This window comes from Myotis davidii, unplaced genomic scaffold, assembly GCF_000327345.1.
Source record: "Myotis davidii unplaced genomic scaffold, ASM32734v1 scaffold556, whole genome shotgun sequence".
Classification (NCBI taxonomy): Eukaryota; Metazoa; Chordata; class Mammalia; order Chiroptera; family Vespertilionidae; genus Myotis; species Myotis davidii.
This window is the reverse complement of record NW_006287671.1, coordinates 1,419,627-1,431,538: the sequence shown is the minus strand read 5'-3', so window position 1 is coordinate 1,431,538 and position 11,912 is coordinate 1,419,627. Positions and strand designations below refer to the sequence as shown.

At 39.8% G+C, this 11,912-nt stretch overlaps 1 pseudogene; it reads right to left on the bottom strand.

Moving 5' to 3' along the window:
* Window positions 1-6,881: 6,881 nt before the first annotated feature.
* Window positions 6,882-7,196, bottom strand: LOC107182423 (annotated as a pseudogene).
* Between the last annotated feature and the right edge of the window lie 4,716 nt (window positions 7,197-11,912).

The following is an 11,912-nucleotide window of genomic DNA, read 5'->3' as shown; positions in this document are numbered from 1 at the left end:
AGAAGCGAGAGGAGAGCGAGTCCGGGCCCGCCGCCGCCTGCGCCCTGGGACCCCCACCTGACAGGTTGTGTAACGCGTGTCTTTGGGGTGGTGGTGGAGCGGCTCTTGAGGGAAATCCCTGATGGGCTGGAGGTTTGGCTGTTAATGGAAAACGCTCTCTCCCGCTCCCACCCGCGAACACCTGATCGCCCTCTCTCCCCCATCCTCATCCCCATCCCCATCCCCGCGGAGGGTCCTCGGCGCCGTCTCGGGGTAGAGGCGACCCGGTGCCCTGCCCTTTCTCCGCTCGCCGCGGCGCAGAGCAGAGCCCAGAGGGGCGGCGGGCCGGGGGGAAGGTGCGCGCCCTGCTTCTCCATCCACTCGGGTACCCAGCCAGCCCTCTGCTCGGAGGTGTGCGGAGCTGCGAGGTGAGGTGGGTGGGGTGTGGCACCTGCGATGGCTAGGTTTGCTTCCCCGCAATGGGTGTTTTGGCCTGAAGTGTGTTCTCTGTTTACAACTTGTCGCCCTGTGTGTTTGATTCGAACCTCGATCAGATCGCCCTAGATGACACTGCAGAGTTCCCCCACAGTTTTCCTTTCTGAGTTGCGGGTTCTTAATTGCAAGTATTCAGTTCAAGGACTCCTGCAATCCCTACGCAAGGCGGCTTGCTTGTTCCCCCTTCCCCGTGTCCTCTAAGCCTATTAGTACCAGTGCAGCGTTGAATCCGTTGGTTTCCTTTCCTGGGCATTGCCCATTATAGAATGGAGTTTTGATACATCTTCGTCTGCTCGATGTGAGTGTTGGTAGCTGCAAGGCCATTTTTTCCTTTTCAGATACTAGTAGCTTGCTCAAGTGTCTGAAGGTCTTAGCACTGCTGATTAGCTAATACGTTTTAACGCTTAAGGGATATTTTCTTTGGCGATTTTAATTCTGGGTGGATGTTTTTTCCCCTCAGGTATTCAGAATTGCAGCACTGTTTGCACTGCATGGCAATTTGTAGTTAGATAGGACTTCAACAGTCCTCTTTTTTTTAAAGAAATTTTATTATTTTATTATTTTTTTAAATATATTTTATTGATTTCTATAGAGAGGGAGGGCGAGGGATAGAGAGTTAGAAACATCGATGAGAGAGAAACATCGATCAGCTGCCTCCTGCACACTCCCCACTGGGTATGTGCCCGCAACCAAGGTACATGCCCTCGACCGGAATCAACCAGGGACGCCCCAGGCCGACACTCCATCCACTGAGCCAAACCAGTCAGGGCTCAACAGTCCTCTTGATCACTCATTTTAACTTATCTTTTGTGCCCGTGTTGTAATCTGTATGTAAATGAAGTTATCACTTTCTTTAACTTCTGCATTCCTCTTCCTAAATTGTCCTTTTCCCTTAGTAAACCAGAAAGTTATTTTTGTAATAGTATCGTGGAATGTTTTCAGTTTGGTAGACCAAAAAAGTAGTCGTTTATTTAAGGAGCTTTAAATGGTACATATTTTAAAACGTGTGCCAAAAGTTAAAACTCTGGAAGATCTGTATGGATGTCCTGTGTAATTACTGTGAGATAGTTAGTTACCAGTTTCTTATCCACTCCTTATTTCTCACCTTTCAGCAGATTTGTTAGTTTCCCATTCCACTTTTCTTAAGCTCTACAATGAAGTTTTAAGTTCATTTTTAATGGCTTTAGAACTCTGCCTTGAATTGCTTCGATACATACTTAGAACTGCAGTCTCACTCTGAACCCTGAAGTGAAGGGGGTAGACTGAGAGCTACCCTTGTAATTAGCCAACTCTGCAAAGCATTTAAATGTTTTAATGTATTTAAGCTTTTGAAGAAGAAATTTTTATTGCCTTGAGTCAAGGCATCATTCTCTTTAGAATAGTCTAAAGAGAATCCTGTATAATGGTTTCAGAGGAAGTAGAGGGCTAGATTAGTTTACACTGGCAGTGGTTCTCAACCTTCTGGCCCTTTAAAAGGCGAAAGATTTATACGATCTGAAGAGAAACCAGAGTATCTTCTGGCCCTTTAAATACAGTTCCTCATGTTGTGACCCAACCATAAAATTATTTTCGTTGCTACTTCATAACTGTAATGTTGCTACTGTTATGAATCGTAATGTAAATATCTGATATGCAGGATGGTCTTAGGCGACCCCTGTGAAAGGGTCGTTTACCGCCAAAGGGGTCTCGACCCACAGGTTGAGAACCTCTCTTACAGTATTATATTTTACAGTATTCACCATCCAAAATCTGCTCTTCTTGCTTGAAGTCTCTCAGTGCTTGGAAGTTGAGCATCAGTTGTAATAAATGAACCCGTTAGAGGGTTCTCTGCAAGTTGGGAGCTTCCTGTAGACAATTGGTAGAGTGGGCACTGACTATTACACTTTATACATTTCTGTTAGTTACACTGCCTTTAACCTATAGCAGTGATAGCAAACCTTTTGAGCTCGGCGTGTCAGCATTTTGAAAAACCCGAACTTAACTCTGGTGCCGTGTCACATATAGAAATTTTTTGATATTTGCGACCATAGTAAAACAAAGATTTATATTTTTGATATTTATTTTATATATTTAAATGCCATTTAACAAAGAAAAATCAACCAAAAAAATGAGTTCGCGTGTCAGTGGTGTCATAGGTTCGCCATCACTGACCTATAGTGTAGTGACTAAGGGGTTGGGCCTCAGAGCCAGACTGGCTGGGTTTGAATCCTGGCTTTGCTTTAGAAGCAAGTTATTTATCCTCTCTGTGCTTCAATTTTCTCAGCTTCAAAAATGGGATAATAGTGGTGACACCCTTAGGATGATATTAAACATGAAAAGAGCCAATCCACCTGAAGTGCTCAGCCTGGCACCTAGCAAGTGCTCAGTAAATATTATTGCTGCTGCTTTTCTTCAGCCGCTGAAGGGAACGGGTAAGCTGAAGAAGGGCTTTGGGCCGATGGAACATTATTAGTGCAGATTAATTCCACTAAGACCCATTCGCTTGTTGGGGGCTCATTGAGAGCTTAGTCTCACTGTCCTGCTGTGGGAGCATGTCATTTGGTTTTAAATAGAGCAGCTGGACCCTGAGCGGGGTGTCTTGAGATGCTGCTGTGGAGCTGCTCAAGTGTCCCTGTTGGTCCTTCTGACAGAACCTTGGATTGTCTCCCTCCTGGTGGTGGTGGCTGCTATTTTAATCACCTGTTTTTGAGTATGTGATTGTGCTTATTTGACTGTCATGTGCTACGGTGAAAAATATTATCTACCAAACTATGTTTATCTGATCAATATATTACATGGTATTTCCAACATACCCAAAATCACTTTTCCTCTAAACATTGTTTATGTTTTTTTTTTTTTTGCTATTAATATTACAGAGAGTGAGGTTAGTTTTGATTTGGCATAGTGTTCCTTTTTAGCTTTCATAATATTCTTAGGAAAGTTTTAAGAAATATTTTTATTGATTTCAGAGAGGAAGGGAGAGGGCTAGAGAGATAGAAACATCAGTGATGAGAGAGAATCACTGATGGGCTGCCTCCTGCATGCCCCACACTGGGGATTGAGTCTGCAACCTGGGCTTGTGTCCTGACTGGGAATTGAACCCTGACCTCCTGGTTCATAGGTCAAAGCTAAACACTAAAGTTTTTTTTTTTTTCCAAATTAATGATTTTATGTATTTGTTCTTGGTTTGCAGGGGGGGATCTGATAGAATCTTGTAATACAGTGTTCTTTAAATCAGTTTTAAAACTCTTAGTCTCAGGACCCTCTTACACTCTTAAAAATTATTGAGCACCCTGAAGAGCTTTTGAGTCTTCTGTCTTTTCTTAGTTAATGCGTTACCAATCTTGTTAATGTTTTCAGAGAACCAATTTTTGGTTTCAATGCTTTTTCCTATTCTCTATTTTATTTATCTCTGACATAATTTTTTTTTTTTAATTTTCTTTCTTCTACTGGCTTTAGGTTTAGTTCTCCTTTTTCTAGTTCCTTAAGTTGTAAAGTTAGGTTGTTTATTTGAGAGCTTCCTTCTTTTTAAAGCTGTTTATAGCTATAAATTTCCTGATGAGCACTACTTTTCCACATCGTGTAAATTTTGGTATGTTGTGTTTTTTATTTTCACCTGTCTCTTAAGTATTTCTAATTTCCCTTGAGATTTCTACCTTTGCCCCATTGGTTGTTTAAGAGTGTGTTATTTAATTTCCACAAATTTGTGAATTGTCCAGTCTTCCTTCTCTTACTGCTTTCTTAATTTATCCTGTTGCGGTTGGAGAAGGTACTTTGTATATCTTACTTTGTATATCTATTTTTTAAAAAAATCTATTGAGATTTAATCTGTGGCCTGACCTATAATGTGTCCTAGACTGTCCCATGTGCACTTGAGAAGAATGTGTGTTCTGTTGTTAGGTAGCGTGTGCTCTGTATGTCTATTTGGTTTATTGTGTTGTTTAAGTCCTCTATTTCTTATCTTCTTTCTGATTGTTCCATCCGTTATTGAGAATGGGGTACTGAAGCATCCAAATAGTATTGTAGAATTGTCTATTTCTCCCTTTAATTCTGTCAATTTTTGCTTCATGTATTTTGATGGTCTGTTATTAGGTGCATGCCATTTATACTTACTACATTTTCTTGCTCTCTTGAACCTTTTGTTAACATATCCTTTGTCTCTTAAAACATTTTTTTGGATCTAAAGTCTATTTTGTCTGATATTAGTATAGCTAGCTCTGCTTTCTTTTGATTACTGTTTGCAAGGAATATATTTTTCCATCCCTTCAGTTTCAATGTATTTGTTTCTAAAGTGAGTGTTGTGGAGAGCATATTATTGCATCATGGCTTTTAAAATTTTTTATTTTCTTATCCATTTTGCTAATCTCTGCCTTTGGATTAGAGAGTTTAATTTATTTACATTTCAGATAATTACTGATAAGAAAGAAATTCTGTCATTTTGCTATTTTTTAATATGCCTTATAGCTTTCTGAGCCCTTCATATCTTGTGTATATTAGCGGGGCCTGACTTTAGCTATGGTACTTTCCTTAAAGCAAACAAAACTTAAATCATTTTAATGGATCAGAGTTAGGTTAGAGGCAATAGATGTGTTTGTTTCAAGGTAAAAATTTTTAATCTCATCTATCACCTATATAGATTTAGGAATTTGTGAATTTGTTTAAGCCTAAAAGTAGTCATTTGCAATCTGAATTGCTGGAAGAGTAATTTTAAATAAAGTAAATTGAAGTGTAGTGGGATTCAAGTCCCCCAACAATAATACTCTATAACTTTTAGTATAATTGAGGAATCACATAGCAGAACAAATGAGACCTTTATAAGTTCCAGAGTGTCTTTTGTGGAGAAATGTGTGAAACATCCAAACTTGTGTTCCCTAATGAGGATGCATGATGAGGAAAGGTAAAAAGTATAATCTTTTTACAGGTTTACTCTTACCCACATTTTTTGATCAAGTTAATGACAGTAATATATGTGAAATATATTTGCCTGTTTACAGTTGGGCTAACACATTCATAAACTAATAATTGGATGTTATATGAGTCAGGTAACTAGATGAAAAAAAGTCTACTTTAATATAGTAATTTAGAGTAGGTTAATATACACAGACCATGTTCACGGTAAGTATTTCTCTCTTAATGTAAATGGTAATAATCTGCCTGCCTATTGCAGGGACGATTATTCTTCCTTTCTTTAATAACAAAACAGATATTTTGACCTCCTTCCCTCAGAGTTCCTCACTTTTTTCTTTAATGATGCTGCCAAGGGTATGATGGGCATATTCTTTGGGTGGTTTCTTACTAAATACTCAGGGTTGCAGTTTTTCTCACATTGATATAGCTGGTGTGGGGGAATAATAGTTAGCTCCCTTATGTTCTTGAAGAGTGATTTATTCATTTCAGACGGTGAAACAATTAGAGAAAGTCAACAAAAGATGATTTGTATTCATTGTAGCTATTTCCCCATTTCCTGTGGCTGAACCAGCTACCCAGATATTCTTTAACTGTGGTCTTTTCCTGGTTGCCCGCTCCCACTCCAGCAGGAACAATATAGTGTTTAATAGCAAAGGTTCTCATGGTTAATTAGAGAAAGGTTTCTTAAATGTTTTTAAACAGTGGAAGCTTTTTGTTTAACGGTATCTCGTAGGAAGACCTATTTGTAAACAGATGAGAGTAAAATAGTGATGTTGTTCTGGTTGAGTGGGAACTGGACCAAGTTGTTTAGTCAGGGCAAGTCCGAAGGGAATCATATTTCCTCAGATTGAATTTACAAGATTTAGATGGGACTTTGGAGTGTGAACAGTGTATGTTTCTTTGCACTTTTTTTTTTTAAAAAAAAAGCAGTTTAAACTTGAAATAAATTAAAAACCATGTATATTTGAAGTATTTATATATCTAGACTATACAACTTTAGGTTTGGGGTGTGTGTCAGAATTTTTTCTATGGATTATTTGTGGAATGAAAATTAGGACAGCTTATGTGTATGAAATTCTGATGCCTGGTGTGTGTACACGCTTATTGACTTAGCTCATGGGCTTCATTTCAGTCTTAAGCTAGTGAGAATTGAAGTTTTCAGTTTTTAGATTCCCTGGGCTCTGGAACTAATTCTAGTTGAGGAAAATCTCAAAAGTTCAGATCTAAAATTTTGTGCTTTTCTTGAGCTAGAGTAGACACAATTGCTTGCTTTTCCTTATGCATGGGCTAGCTTGAGGAAGTTGATTTTGCTGTATGATTTTCTGCTAAAGTCAAATTCCCATATAATTTTAGTATAGCACTCATAAAAGCACTCATACAGACCCCTCCCCCAATTTAGGCTAATGTATGCTGTGGACTTTTAGGTGACAGCATAGATTTTTAATGTAGCTTTTTTTTTTTTGAAGTGAACATATCAAGATTTTGTTGTCATATAATAAAACAAAATATTAAGCTTAGAGCTAGATCACTTGACCCTTTCTCTTCTTATCTCATCCCAGTTAAAAATGCTTGCAGCTCTTCATAGACAGCATTCTCTTAGATCTGCAGTTGGGATCAATGCATTCAAGCCTCAGCACAATCTTCTTTGTAGTTTTAGCCTTTTTTCAGAAAATCGGCTTAGTCTGCCCACGATAGCCACTCTGCTTCCTGTCACAACGCTGCTTTCCCTGCGCATACAGCGAATCCTTGCCCTTCTCCTACGGTGTTACTTTGTGGGGTTGATGCTTGCCACACTTCTTACAGAAAGTTCAGCGGGTTTTAGGAACGTTCATCATGTTTGCAAGAGCACTATCAGCAGGGAAAGACAGATTATTATTATTATTTTTAAAAAACTTCTGTCGGATAATTAACTCAGAAGACATTTCCCAAAGACCCAGGTGGGTGGGTAGTTTTGCTTTTGTGCAAAAGTACATAGTACTTTGTCATGGGAAGTAGGCATTGAGGTACAGAGGACATAAGTCCCTAATCCTAATTTAGAAATGATTGAATTATGGAAGTTCCTGCAGAGACTAAACTAGTTTCCCTTTTTAAAGAGCTTTGTTGAGATATAACTCACCATACAATTTTCCCATTTAAAGTATGCAATTCCGTGGCTTTTAGTATATTTACAGAGTTGTGCAACATTATCACAGTCAGTTTTATAACATTTTTATTACCTCAAAAAGAAACTCTATACCCCTTTACCCTCTCCTCTCACCCTAATCCCTATCTCCCCTAGTCTCAGGTAACCAATAATCTGTCTCTATAGGTTTACTTATTCTGGGTATTTTATATACATGGAATTATATAATGTTGTGGTCTTTTGTGGCTGACTTTTAACATTTAACATAATATTTTCAAGTTTAATCTAGGTAGCAAATATTAGTACGTTGTTTCTTTTGATTACTGAATACTATTCCATTATGTGGCTATATCACATTTTACTTATCCATTTATCCATTGATGGGCATTTGGGTTTCCACTTTTTGGTTACTATGAATAATGCTGCTGTGAACATTTGTGTATAAGTTTTTGTGTGGATATAGGTTTTCATTTTTTGGGGTTGTACCTAGAAATGGACTGTCTGAGTCATTTGGACACTCTATGTTTAGCCTTTTAAGGCACTGCTAGACTATTTCCATTTTATCTGCATTTTACATCCCCTTCAGCAATGTATGGGGTTTCCCATTTCTTCACATTCTTGCTAATATTTATTATCTTAATTGTTTATTATTTATTATAGCCACTTTAGTGGGTGTGAAGTGTTATCTTATTGTAGACTAAATTTTAAATAGTAGCTAGGCATAGCAGGCATGATAATAGTCTAAGATGGAATTCATATTACAATTAAAGTATTTAATAGACTAACCTAGGACCATAATCCTCAGTAGCCATCTTAATCCTGGCTATGTGTGATTAGTATCACGTCCTAATTTTATTTTATTTACTTATTTTTGGTTAATTTTCACCCGAGGATATTTTTTTCATTGATTTTTAGAGAGAGTGGAAGGGAGGGGAAGAGACAGGAAGAGAGAAACATTGATGTGAGAGAGACACATTAATTGGTTGCCTCCCTCATGGAATTGAACTTGTGACCCTTCAGTCCACGGGTTGCCACTCTAACCACCAAGCCAGACCAGGTAGGGTTCATTTCCTAATTTAAAAAAAAGAGTCAGAGATTTATCTAATCTCTGAGGATATTGTATGATTCCTCACCCCTCAAACATTTCTTTATTGAAAAAGAAAATAGTGAAGATTCAGTTGTAAAGAACAGAATCTACTCTAGATACCTTAAGCAGAAAGGGCTCATTTACCAGAGGATACCAAAGAGCTTAGAGAATTGTTGGGATGTATCAGTTTGGTCCTTCCAGAAGATAGAAACCACACTGTAGCCCTAACTGGTTTGGTTCAGCGGATAGAGCGTCGGCCTGCGGACTCAAGGGTCCTGGGTTTGATTCCGGTCAAGGGCATGTACCTTGGTTGCGGGCACATCCCCAGTAGGGGGCGTGCAGGAGGCGGCTGATCGATGTTTCTCTCTCATCGATATTTCTAACTCTCTATCCCTCTACCCTCCTCTCTGTAAAAAGTCAATAAAATATATTAAAAAAAAGAAAAAAAAAGAAACCACACTGTAATTTAACAGGAAAAGATTTGTATAAAGACCTAGAGGCCTGGTGCACAAACACTGGTAGGGTCCTTTGGCCTGGCCTGAGGCTCTCCGACATCCCCTGAGGGGTTCTGGATTGTGAGAGGGCACAGGTCAGGCTGAGGGACCCCTCTGGTGCATGATGGGGGCTGGGGAGGGAATGCGGGAGGGCTCCAGGGCGTGTCTGGTCCATCTCGTTCAATCCTGATCGGCAGGACCCAGGCAGCAAGCTAACCTACGAGAGAGAAACATCGATCAGCTACCTCCTGCACACCCCCTACTAGGGATGTGCCCACAACCAAGGTACATGCCCTTGACCGGAATCGAGCCTGGGACCCTTCAGGGTGCAGGCCGACGCTTTATCCACAGAGCCAAACTGGTTAGGGCTAGCCTTTTATTATTGACTAGCCTGGCCAGCGTGGATCAGTAGTTGAGCGTCAACCTATGAACCAAGGAGATCACGATTCGATTCCTGGTCAGGGCACATGCCCGGGTTGCAAGCTCGATCTCCCAGTGGGGGGTGTGCAGGAGGCAGCCAATCAATGATTCCCTCTCATCATTGATGTTTCTCTCTCTCTCCCTCGCTGAAATCAAGAAAAATATACATTAAAAAAAAGAATTATTGACTATACTGCGATTGGAGCAATGAGTGGTTTACCAGTAAGAAGTAAAGATAGCTCTAAGGAATATAGGAAAAGCTGATATAAAGAGTAGTTACTGAGATAGAGTGGGGCTGAGCTAGTGGATTTCTCTCTCCATCTGAGGTCTAGACCTTGTTGGAAAAGGGCAAGGGCAAGGCAAGTAGCTGTGGGTGGTGGATTTGCTGGCTATCAACCCTCTAGGGTGCCGGGGAAAGCTGTTCACGGGGAGATGTCTGTCCGGCCTCTGTGCTACCTCCAGCTGGGGACCCTGGGTGTGCTGCAGGAGCCTGCTGCTGGAAAAGCCATCCCTGCTGCAGGAGTGGGTCCTGAAGAAGCCTGTCTGCTGCAGCCTAGTGAGCAAATTGGAACCAGAAGCAAAATTCTCTCCTCTGCAGTGTCTTTCCAATGTCCTCTTTTGACAAAGCTTAATATCATGCCAGCTGGCAAAGAAATGAATATTTTGAGGGCATACATCCATTTTCACAGAACAGGCACACGGTGAATTTGGAGATGAGGGGCAATAAATTAATGTCTGGCACAGGTACCACGTGGTTTACAGAACCGTTTGGAGATCTAAAGGAAGAGATTGTAGGTTCAGCTTGAAGAAACAACTCCCAAAACCTTTGCAGAGAACTGAGAAACCAAGGGGTGTGTGTGTAATTGTTTCTTTTATGATTAAAAGGCTTCCTGTGTAATTGTGGAACTGCTCCTAGATCTTCATTGCAAGAAAACCACACTCCTGTTTTAAAATTAGGAAACTGCTGTGGTCAGGAGGCTGTGGTGATCAGGATTCTTTTGCTGTGCTTACCAGCTATAGAGCTATACTGGACCAGGACCAACCTATCTGGTCTGCACTAACCCTGCCTACAAGAGACTAGACTAGCCTTTCTCAATCTTTCTACACTGGAGGATCCATGAAATAATTCTTAGGTCTCAGGGAACTCCTCCATAAAAGTTATAACATCTATAAACTTTGTGTTATTAGTTTAAACAGAAAGTTTAGAAATAATAATTGTTATTATCACCTATAATCCATTGTTGAAGTATGGATCTTCTGTCCTAAATAGTTTGAAATCGGCACTACCTGACACTGGTGAGATGAGATTGACAGCAATTTTCTGGGAGAGGAAGATGCTGCACATCCCATGGGAATAGAGTGAACCAGAGTCTGTGGGAGACAGGCTTTGTAGTAACAAAAGGACGAAGTAACCTTCCCATCCCTTCACTGTGGGAGTTTGTGATTAGTTTGTTTGAATAATTCTGAGAGCTGGCAGGAGACTGAAACAAGTTAGGTTTTGGATTGAATCGAGTACAACTGGTTTGGCTGATGGTGGAACGGGCTGGGCGAGGAGCCATTCCCACTGGAAGGGGCACATGTGGACAGAGTGGGAGAACTCTCAGTAGGCTTTGGGGGCCCTGTGAAGCTCAGGATTGTCAGGGCAGCACTTGAAAATAATTAGGTCTTATGATACAGTGCTTCAGTAATGACTGCTAATGCTTTATTGACAGAGGATGATATATTTTCTGTGCATCTAATTATTTTGGCCATCTTATTAGTCTATTCTTTTGTGTGGATATCCAGCCCACAAAGAATGTAAACTCTGATGTGAATTAGTAATGCAGATAGAAAAAATAGATTTTCCTTTTCTTAAATTTCCCACTTTATTTTTATTTTATTCAATTAGGCCTAGGAGTCTTACCATAAATTTTTACTATACAAGGTACTAATAAAATATGGCCTGTGTGTATGGTATGTGCAAGAGTAGTTTTATTGATATTTATTTAAAGCAAACAAAAAAGACTTTAACCTTATTTGAAAAACAAGTAATTAATTTAGTTTACCATTCTGGAAACTAACCTCATTTTCATGATTTTTTTTTTTTAAAAGCATTGGACTAATACACACACACACACACACACACACACACATTTCAGAGAGGAAAGGAGATGGAGATAGAAACATCAATGATGAGAGAGAACCATTGATTGGTTGCCTCCTGCATGCCCCCTACTGGGGATTGAGCTCTCTACCTGGGCATGTGCCCTGACCTGGAATTGAACTGTGACCTCCTGTTTGATAGATTGACGCTAAACCACTGAGCCACGCCAGTTGGAACATTTTCGTGACCTTTAAAGACTCATATGGTAGAGGTATTAAGTTATTGTTAAATAAATGGCTTCAGTTTTTAAAAAAATAGGCCTGATAGATTTAATTTAAATAAATA